Genomic DNA, 10,918 nt, shown 5'->3' with positions numbered 1-10,918 from the left:
AGTTTGTGCACCAAGCTTGGGGTGGTTTGTCAAACCCGAGAAAGCAGGGTAAGTCAACGTGGTAACTTACTCTGTGAACCTAACCTGGTCGGGAGCAGGTTGTCTTGATAAACCAAGTTTCTTTCCGTCTCCTCCCCTTTTATAGTGTTAGGAAGTTTAAATACCTTATTCATTCATTCACGCTGCAAAATTGCTTTTCTTACTGAGTATTTTTGTCTTATTTCAAGTACAAATATCTAAAAATTCTTTATATGGATTCTATATATGAAAAATGGTCTATATTTAGTCTTGTTTCCTGGGGGATTTTCCTTTTAAGTGCATATTACATAAAACAAGTAAAATTGTCCGCCATAGGGTAAGAAAAATAATCTTAATGCAAACGGAAAGAAGAATATTTTAATTGCTTACCCCATTGGAAGATAATTTGCAAAATAAGAAAATGCACTTTAAAACATCGGACATGCAGAACACATTATAAGTCCGCTGTATGCAGATTTTAAGGAAAGTGTGCATCCCTCTCACACTCATTCTGAGAATTTTTTCCTGGGTACAAATCCGTCAAAGAGGAGTTTCACAGGACTGTATGTCAGTGGTGTAAAAACCGGTTTAAATTAGGCTAATCTGATAAATGACGTTCACTTAACATCTTTCTGTGACGTCTGGAAGTAACCCAATAATCAGAATTTCCAGTGTGGTTGGATGCATTGATGACAAGCATATCTCCACCATCTCACCTTCTAAAATGAAACTGATTACTGTATGGAATGGAAGGATGCCAGATGGAGGGGTAGTACGAGCCGTAACCATCACCACAGCTGTTAAATAAAGAAATTATTCAAAATTTTTTGGTCATCTTTATTTCCTAATACAAAAGCAAAAGTTATTCTTTTTACTTTTGGATTTTAGAAATCTTCCAATACTTGACCGTCTCCTCTTCATCTGTCAGTGGCGCTGTTGCAGGTTCTCCCTCTGCCTTCTTGCTGTCGACAAGTCAGTAGTTCATTTTATTAATTAAGAAATGTAACAGGTTGGATTAGAGAATATTTAATTATGTGAAAAGAGTGTTAGACTATGTGAAAAAAGCTGCAGCGCATCGAAATAGACATTGAATGATATTTAATGTCAAATGTTTGTAAGGTAATTTAGCCCACATCCATGAACCTTTCATGCTTAAAACTTTACCGTGATTGAATTGTGTTTTTATACTTCATTTTTACAACTGCTGCCACATTCTTGTTTCTTTTTTCTGTTGTGTTCCTTTTTTTTTTTTTGTGGCCATGGGATGCCATTAAAATGAATATTAGTTCAATAATTTACAGTTTTCACCTCTGATATTATAACAGTTATTAAATTATTGACAGTTATTAAGAATTAAAGTTACGCATTGACGGAAGTACGCGCGCTGACATCTTTTTGGCGGGAGCTGTTGCCATGGTGAATCGTAATTTCGACGCTCCACTGATCATGACTTTTCATAGTCGTGGTGCACGCGCTTAACTCAGAGTCAACCTACTTAGAGTTGAGTAAACTATCTCAGTTCAGCTGTTCTGTGTTTAAACTCAGAGTTTCCCATCTCAGAGTAAGTCAACGCTGAGTTCAAGTTTAAACTCAGAGTTGGTTGAACCTCCTTATTGAAACGGGCCCCTGGACTGAAGCTCAAAGTTACTGCAGAGAACATCACAGAGACCTCGTCAGTATCAGGAATGAGACTGAAAATTTCAAAGTTCAGTCGTTATTACAATATCCTTCCTCTGTTTGGATCGGTCTGTACAGAACCAGAACTTGGTCAGATCAGAGCAACTCTTCATTCACTAACTGGAGGACAGGACGGCCAGATAATGTTGCAGGATCCTGTACTGCGTCTCATTTAGAGTCTCTGGGAAATGGACTGATGAATACGGCTTTTCTACATTTCCTTTTATTTGCTACAGTGGTATGTATATTTCTCAACCTGGACTGTAATCCATTAAATTACATTAACTGAAATGGTACAAGTTGTCTTGTTCTTTTCTACAGCTGCAGTAGATGTCTTGTTGTTATCAAACTAAAATTTCTAAAAGCTACAATTTTACACTTTTCCCCACAGTTTCATCTTTGACATCATCCCGTGAGTATCACTTTGTGAACGAGTCTAAGACCTGGACTGAAGCTCAGAGATACTGCAGACAGAATTACACTGATCTGGCCACCATTGATAACATGGAGGAAATGAACAGGCTGATTAACACAGTTGATGGGAGTTACAGCGGCTCAGCCTGGACTGGACTGGACTGTATGATGATGTGCTGAAGAACATCTGGAGATGGTCACTGGAAGACAATGATTTCTATCAGGAAGGACAGAGAGATTTCAGAAACTGGCATCATGAGCCAGACAACAGTGGTGGAAAGGAACTTTGTGTTTACATGGATTATAATGGGAAATGGCTTGATAGGCCATGTGACAATTAGTACCAAGGGCGTAGGTTTGTTTCTGACATTGGTGGGGACATAAACCCAACACAAACAGTTGAACATCATTAATTTAAAGTTAAAGACGACTCAGGACGCATGTTCCAAATCTTGCTGCACCACAGAGTGCCACTTACGTAGTTTACCATAAAATCCACATTATATTTGTCCCAAATTATTGTTAATGTTCATAATGACTTTATCCCAGGCTGGAAGATTGTGTATCTTTCCGCACAACGTTTGTCTTTCTGTCTGTATCTAATAAGAGCCATAGGTCGCGCTTTCTCTTTCCATTTGCTCTGTTTTGTCAAACAGCGTACTTCAAACTCATCGATGCAGCTTTGTTAATTCCAGAAGTGGGCTTTTATATCTACTGTTTTAGACTGCGGTCTTGAATTGGGTGCAATCCCTGTGAGTTGTTCTAAATGCTGCGCTGCTCTCCTCGTCCGGCACCTTTCAGATGCGTCTGAAATTACAAAACATATAGTCAAAATTATTGCCAGGGACAGTTTGGTAGTCGCTGGATATTGGTAGGGACACCTCCCTTGCGTCCCCCTAATTCTACGCCCCTGAGCACGGGAACCAAAAACCAAAAGGTCTTTTATGTTTTACAACTGATTTGAAGATTTCTTTGTCTTTGTTATCTGGGTATATAAGGTAAGTGACAAAACACGTGTCTGGTGACCCCTGTTCTAGGGTCTGGTATGCATCTTTTACTCTTAGATTAATCTTTGAGAATTTGATGTTTTGTATTGATATGACTTGACATCTTTGAATTGGCTATGCAATTGGCATAATTAATACATATTTACCTGACTGATAATAAAATGTTATTTTTGACTTATATTCTGAATGATCTCTTCAGAAATCATTTTTCCAGTAGATTAATTTGTAGTGGTATTTCCGCAAATTTGCGTTCAGGACAGATCATACCAAAGCACCAATGGATGAACACCATGAAGGAGACTTTGGATTTCTGACTGTCACTGGCTTAACACGGTTTAGCTCTCGTGGTTATAGGAAAAATAGGGTTTCACTTTATTTCGATGGTCCCTTTAACACATTCTATTGACTAGAAGTAATGTTGCACCTACATTTCTACTAACTCTCATTAGAGTGGTAGTAGTGTATTAGTTGACTGGTAGGGTTAGGGTTAGATTAAGTTGGCACGTTCTTGCAAAGTTACTTATAGTCAATAGAATATCTGTTGGGAGACCAACACAATAAGGAGTTAGTAGATATGAAGCAGACAGTCTACTAATACTCTTATGAGAGTTTGCTGACATGTAGTTGCAACATTACTTAGTGTCAACAGAATGTTCAAAAGGGACCATCAAAATAAAGTGTTACCAAAAATAGTATATAGGAAAGTATGCAGGCGCAGTTATAACCACTCTGCACCCTCTGAATAAGTTCAGAACTGACGAGTTTGTGTCCGTGGATTCACTATCGGTCAAGTGTAATTCCTGTGCGATACCTGGTCCCTAATGAACGAAGAATTTAAAGTATGGGATTTCCAGAATAATCAAATATCTAAATTAATATACAATCGATGTCTGTGATCAGTTTTAATTATAAATATTGTCTAAATTTAATGATCACTTGAATTGAAGTCAGATTGAACACGGAGCTAGACTAAAATGACAGAAGTACAGAGTTAACTTAAGTTTTCAATATTTCTCATAATACAAGGCTACTGTGAAATTCAGACCAATTTACCCATCACACAGAGACCTTTAAAATGATACCAACCATGAAAGGGGAAAAACAACATTCACAAGATATAACACTTGTGGCATATGGATATTCTTGCTTTTGGGGAAGAAGAGCGAGGGAGGAGAGTCAGAGGCAGGGGGTCGTAAAAGAGCAAGGAGAGAAGTTTGGTCAGGGTGGTGTTGTTTGCCTTCTTTGGAGATCGGTTTTATTGGTCATGATCAATGTTCCCTCGAAATTTTTCTTCTTGCTGAGCAAAACTTTTCTTTATTGGGCGGAGATTTCAGACACCTGAGCAAAAATACTCTTTATACCAGACCTGTACAGCGCACAAAAACGTGTAAATTTTAACTTTAATTTGCCATTTATATTTGATTTGACCCTTGATGTAACTAAATGTACATTTTAGGTTACCTGAGAAAACATTTTTACAGTATAATACAATGTCGTTCAAAAGTTTGGAATCAGTAAAGTTCTTTAATATGCTTTAAAGTGTTATTTATTCCTGTGAAGTAAAGCTGTAACTTCTGCGCGGAAGTGCACGGCTTAGAGGGAACATTGGTCATGACTGACCATCACTGCACACCAGCCAGGAAGCAGGAATGGTGTTAACACTGGCCAGAGAAATCAGATAGCACTCGGTCATAGCCTTTAATTTCATAAGGCATTTTGACGATTTGAGTGGTGGGTCCTAGGTCTGCCATTGGAGCTTAACAAGCAGTTGGCCAAATTAAGTTTTGTAGATGCTCAGCTTTAGCAAGATGTCACTTTGTTGGTGAGAATGGGAGACCTTACTAAAGCAAACGGAGCACCAGTTTAGTAGAGGGTCCCTTTAAACCAGACTATAAACAGTGTTTGAGACTCAGCTAACAAAAGCCAGAGAAACAAGAATCTTGAAGTTACATGCAGTTTATTAAAATCACTGAATTCACATGACCAGAGTAACTTCTCCACTAGAAACCACCGTCTGTCCACTCGAGATGGTCTTGGCATGAGTGTCTCTCCCTGCAGGAGAAGTTGGTAAAAGCGTGAGGGGCATTTCAAAAACACTCGTTTCATCAAGTTAAGTTACAGCAAGTACTCACTCTTCCTGGTGCAGCTTTGCTCACAGGAGCCAGAAGAGGGATGACACACCTCTGTACTGCAGTGGATGAAGATCTGAGAGGGGAAAAGAGTTAAGCCATAGAATCCATTTAAGAATTAAGTGTAATATTAAGGGTTCAGGAAGAGCTAGAGAGCATACGGTTTCCTGCAGAGGAGCTGGATCTACAAATGTGAACATCTTCACAACAAAGCGCTTGTAGTGGGTTGGGAACTGAAGACCAGATGAGCCAGTCACTGGAACCAGTGTGGTCAGATAACGGTCATCCTGGTAAGGGCATCTGAAAGGGAAAGAGGTTAGAAAGTGTCTCCCAGCAGACTAACTGGATAAAGATTGGCATTACACTCACCCATCGATCAGAAGGTCCCACTGGGGGAGACTGAGTGGACTGGGGGTTGAAGTCGCCCAACAATGTCCCAGTATCAGGAAAATGTTGGGGTCAGTCCTCTCCATAATGCGCACCTCAACATACACAGGCTCTCGCAGGACTTTTGTGACAGGATAATCAGCATCACTGTAGTAGGACGTGTAGGCCTCATCCCCTGAGGAACACTGGGGTTTAAGCGGACTCAAGTTTGAAAGGCTTTAGGAAGACACAGGACAAGACCTTACCTTCAGCACAGCCTTTGGTGACACATTGGCCATTGGCCAGTCTGAGCTCCACCCTGAGAGGTCCAGGAGCAGCTACTGGTGGAGGTGGAGGAACAGAGTTGACCTCCACAACCAGAGCTTCAACAGAAGTTCCAGAGTACCTACACTGGAAGAGAAGCCTGGACAACAGACGGTGAGCTTGTAGCATTTATCAGAGATTAAAATTCACTCCAAGTCATAGATCACTTACTCAAAGTGACTGTCCCTTGTGATGGCACCGAGCGGTCCAATCCCTACTTCATATGAGGAGGTCATGCTGTTCTCATACACCACATATCCACTATCCTCCTGTGAATAGGAACAGTGTTAGCATCCAGTCCATCATAAGCAAAGCAGAATAACACCAGAAGCAGCTGCTCACCATCATGCTCGTGCCACATGCGGTCACAGGAACTGGTATATAGCAAAAGAAGGTGTGGACTCCACAGGACCGCAAGGTGGGTCGTTTCCACCCAGTAGACGAACCGAATCCAGACTCAGTCGAGGCAGAGTAACGTCTCTAGACACCACTACCACAAACTGACCATCTCTAATACACTGGACAGTCACTGGAACAAGGGTACAAGAGAAGGTTAATTCTGAGAATCTGTTTAACATCAACCGAATAAGACCGAGAACACTTACCTGCTCTCCCATAGTAACACTGCTGTCCATTAAAGCAGCAGTTCATTGCGTCACACTCAGCACCACTGATCCCAGGTTGTCCGCATTGGATTTGCTCATAATCAGCTACAACACATTTATCAAGGGGCTCTGCCTGCGCCACTGGCTTCTGAAGCTGAAACTGCGGAGGAAACCGCTGGTCAGTTGCTGTTGAACTGGCTTCAGCCACTGGTCAGTCTGCTGTTGAACTGGCTTCTGAAACCACTGGTCAGTCTGCTGTTGAACTGGCTTCTGAAACCACTGGTCAGTCTGCTGTTGAACTGGCATTTGCTGTTGAACTGGCTTCTGAAACCGCTGGTCAGTCTGCTGTTGAACTGGCATTTGCTGTTGAACTGGCTTCGAAACCACTGGTCAGTTTGCTGTTGAACTGGCGTTTGCTGTTGAACTAGCTTCTGAAACCGCTGGTCAGTCTGCTGTTGAACTGGCTTCCGAAACCACTGGTCAGTCTGCTGTTGAACTGGCTTCTGAAACCACTGGTCAGTCTGCTGTTGAACTGGCATTTGCTGTTGAACTGGCTTCTGAAACCGCTGGTCAGTCTGCTGTTGAACTGGCATTTGCTGTTGAACTAGCTTCTGAAACCGCTGGTCAGTTTGCTGTTGAACTGGCGTTTGCTGTTGAACTAGCTTCTGAAACCGCTGGTCAGTCTGCTGTTGAACTGGCTTCTGAAACCATTGGTCAGTTTGCTGTTGAACTGGCTTGTGAAGCCACTGGTCAGTTTGCTGTTGAACTGGCATTTGCTGTTGAACTAGCTTCTGAAACCGCTGGTCAGTTTGCTGTTGAACTGGCTTCTGAAGCCGCTGGTCAGTCTGCTGTTGAACTGGCTTCTGAAGCCGCTGGTCAGTCTGCTGTTGAACTGGCTTCTGAAGCCGCTGGTCAGTCTGCTGTTGAACTGGCATTTGCTGTTGAACTAGCTTCTGAAACCGCTGGTCAGTTTGCTATTGAAATGGCATTTGCTGTTGAACTAGCTTCTGAAACCGCTGGCCAGTCTGCTGTTGAACGGGCGTTTGCTGTTGAACTAGCTTCTGAAACCGCTGGTCAGTTTGCTGTTGAACTGGCGTTTGCTGATGAACTAGCTTCTGAAACCGCTGGTCAGTTTGCTGTTGAACTGGCTTCTGAAGCCGCTGGTCAGTCTGCTGTTGAACTGGCTTCTGAAGCCGCTGGTCAGTCTGCTGTTGAACTGGCATTTGCTGTTGAACTAGCTTCTGAAACCGCTGGTCAGTTTGCTGTTGAACTGGCATTTGCTGTTGAACTAGCTTCTGAAACCACTGGCCAGTCTGCTGTTGAACTGGCGTTTGCTGTTGAACTAGCTTCTGAAACCGCTGGTCAGTTTGCTGTTGAACTGGCGTTTGCTGATGAACTAGCTTCTGAAACCGCTGGTCAGTTTGCTGTTGAACTGGCTTCTGAAACCACTGGTCAGTCTGCTGTTGAACTGGCATTTGCTGTTGAACTGGCTTCTGAAACCGCTGGTCAGTCTGCTGTTGAACTGGCTTCTGAAACCGCTGGTCAGTTTGCTGTTGAACTGGCTTCTGAAACCGCTGGTCAGTTTGCTGTTGAACTGGCGTTTGCTGTTGAACTAGCTTCTGAAACCGCTGGTCAGTCTGCTGTTGAACTGGCTTCTGAAACCACTGGTCAGTCTGCTGTTGAACTGGCTTCTGAAACCACTGGTCAGTCTGCTGTTGAACTGGCATTTGCTGTTGAACTGGCTTCTGAAACCGCTGGTCAGTCTGCTGTTGAACTGGCATTTGCTGTTGAACTAGCTTCTGAAACCGCTGGTCAGTTTGCTGTTGAACTGGCGTTTGCTGTTGAACTAGCTTCTGAAACCGCTGGTCAGTCTGCTGTTGAACTGGCTTCTGAAACCATTGGTCAGTTTGCTGTTGAACTGGCTTCTGAAGCCACTGGTCAGTTTGCTGTTGAACTGGCATTTGCTGTTGAACTAGCTTCTGAAACCGCTGGTCAGTTTGCTGTTGAACTGGCTTCTGAAGCCGCTGGTCAGTCTGCTGTTGAACTGGCTTCTGAAGCCGCTGGTCAGTCTGCTGTTGAACTGGCTTCTGAAGCCGCTGGTCAGTCTGCTGTTGAACTGGCATTTGCTGTTGAACTAGCTTCTGAAACCGCTGGTCAGTTTGCTGTTGAACTGGCATTTGCTGTTGAACTGGCATTTGCTGTTGAACTAGCTTCTGAAACCGCTGGCCAGTCTGCTGTTGAACGGGCGTTTGCTGTTGAACTAGCTTCTGAAACCGCTGGTCAGTTTGCTGTTGAACTGGCGTTTGCTGATGAACTAGCTTCTGAAACCGCTGGTCAGTTTGCTGTTGAACTGGCTTCTGAAGCCGCTGGTCAGTCTGCTGTTGAACTGGCTTCTGAAGCCACTGGTCAGTCTGCTGTTGAACTGGCATTTGCTGTTGAACTAGCTTCTGAAACCGCTGGTCAGTTTGCTGTTGAACTGGCATTTGCTGTTGAACTAGCTTCTGAAACCACTGGCCAGTCTGCTGTTGAACGGGCGTTTGCTGTTGAACTAGCTTCTGAAACCGCTGGTCAGTTTGCTGTTGAACTGGCGTTTGCTGATGAACTAGCTTCTGAAACCGCTGGTCAGTTTGCTGTTGAACTGGCTTCTGAAACCGCTGGTCAGTCTGCTGTTGAACTGGCATTTGCTGTTGAACTGGCTTCTGAAACCGCTGGTCAGTCTGCTGTTGAACTGGCTTCCGAAACCACTGGTCAGTCTGCTGTTGAACTGGCTTCGAAACCACTGGTCAGTTTGCTGTTGAACTGGCGTTTGCTGTTGAACTAGCTTCTGAAACCGCTGGTCAGTCTGCTGGAACATCAGAGCTTGAGTGTTCTGGGGCAGATCATTCCGCTGAGGAACAGCATGACACAAAGCACAAACTGCCAAAATCTGACCCAAACCCCAACTTCCAGCCATTGTTCAATAGCTAGTCACAAAGTGGAGAGACTGCCCTTTGGTCTTTTTGTACTCTACAGATTTCAGCTAATTAATGATAGCTCCTCCCTCTTCATTAACTGTAATGATTCGCCAGACTTGCACAAGTGGGAGTTTATATATCATTGGTTCTCAAAGTTCAAGTTTTTTTTCTTATTTTGAACATGGATATAGATACAAACTTAAGCTGAATTCAGGAAATCTTACTAACTTTACCATTTCTGTCATATAATTATTTATGGAAGAACTAGTATGGTAGCATGCACTCCCGATTCAGCCTTGGTCTTATCCTTTGTACTACACTGGTTGAATAGAATTGGTACTTTAACAGTGGGGAATGAAACTGGGGGAATGAAATACACTATACAATTAAAAGAACTTGACTTCACTTTCAAAAGCACTGAACTTTTGAAACTTTGGAGCTAAACTCTGCAGGACTCTGGCCCACCAGGAACAAGTTTGGTGACCCTGATCTAGGATTTGGCTACAAAACTCCCCCAAAAAAGCTGCAAATATACTTTTAACAGCAGCTATGATCAGGTTGATGCTGATGAGATGCTTCCACCTGAGAACTCCAATAACTGCATAAGAGTGAGAGACAGAGAGAGAAAATGATTCTCACATTTGAATCGTCACACATTTTAATCCATTTTAACTCTCGCAATGCATCTTAATATTGACATTACATTATAAAGAGCTGTGTGCATCATAATCTAGAATCAATGTTAACGTGTAAGCGCTAGCTAAAGCCTCCCGCAGACCCTAGCGCTGCATTTATTTGATCTAAAATGAAGTAAAAAACAATAATCATAATAATAATAATGTAAAATATTATGAAAATGTGAAATTACATAAAATGTATTAAAATGTAATTTATTCCTGTGTATTTTCAGCATAATTGCTCCAGTCTTCAGTGTCACGTGATCCTTCAGAAATTATTCTAATATGATGATTTGCTGCTGGATTATTATTGGTGCTCAGTTATTAATAATGGTTCCTATTATTATCAGTGGTAAAATCAGTTTTTGCTGCTTACTATTTCCTGGAAACATTTTTTTTAATTATTTGATTAATATAATGTTCAAAAGAACAGCATTTATTTGAAATAGAATCTTTTGTAACGTTATAAATGTTTTTACTTTCAATTTAATGCCTATTTGCCGAATAAAATCATTAATTGCTGTTAAACACACACACACACACACACACAATTCGGCTTACAGTTTATTAATAAAATATAGGCTACAGATGTACAGAATAGAATATGTTATAAACTACAGTAGTCAACATCTGAAATGGATCAAAACAGTTCAAGGATAACTTTGATGAAAGGTTTTGATCCTCTTCCAATGTTGACTACTGCATATAAAACAACACTTTAATAATGATTCAGTCTAACAAATATGG

The 10,918-nt window shown here is 41.9% G+C and overlaps 1 pseudogene; it reads right to left on the bottom strand.

The window, feature by feature from the left end:
* Positions 1-5,249: 5,249 nt before the first annotated feature.
* On the bottom strand, positions 5,250-9,304 carry LOC131527577 (trichohyalin-like; annotated as a pseudogene).
* Between the last annotated feature and the right edge of the window lie 1,614 nt (positions 9,305-10,918).

Source organism: Onychostoma macrolepis, chromosome 20 (assembly GCF_012432095.1).
Source record: "Onychostoma macrolepis isolate SWU-2019 chromosome 20, ASM1243209v1, whole genome shotgun sequence".
NCBI classification, from domain to species: Eukaryota; Metazoa; Chordata; class Actinopteri; order Cypriniformes; family Cyprinidae; genus Onychostoma; species Onychostoma macrolepis.
This window is presented reverse-complemented; position numbering and strand designations above follow the sequence as displayed.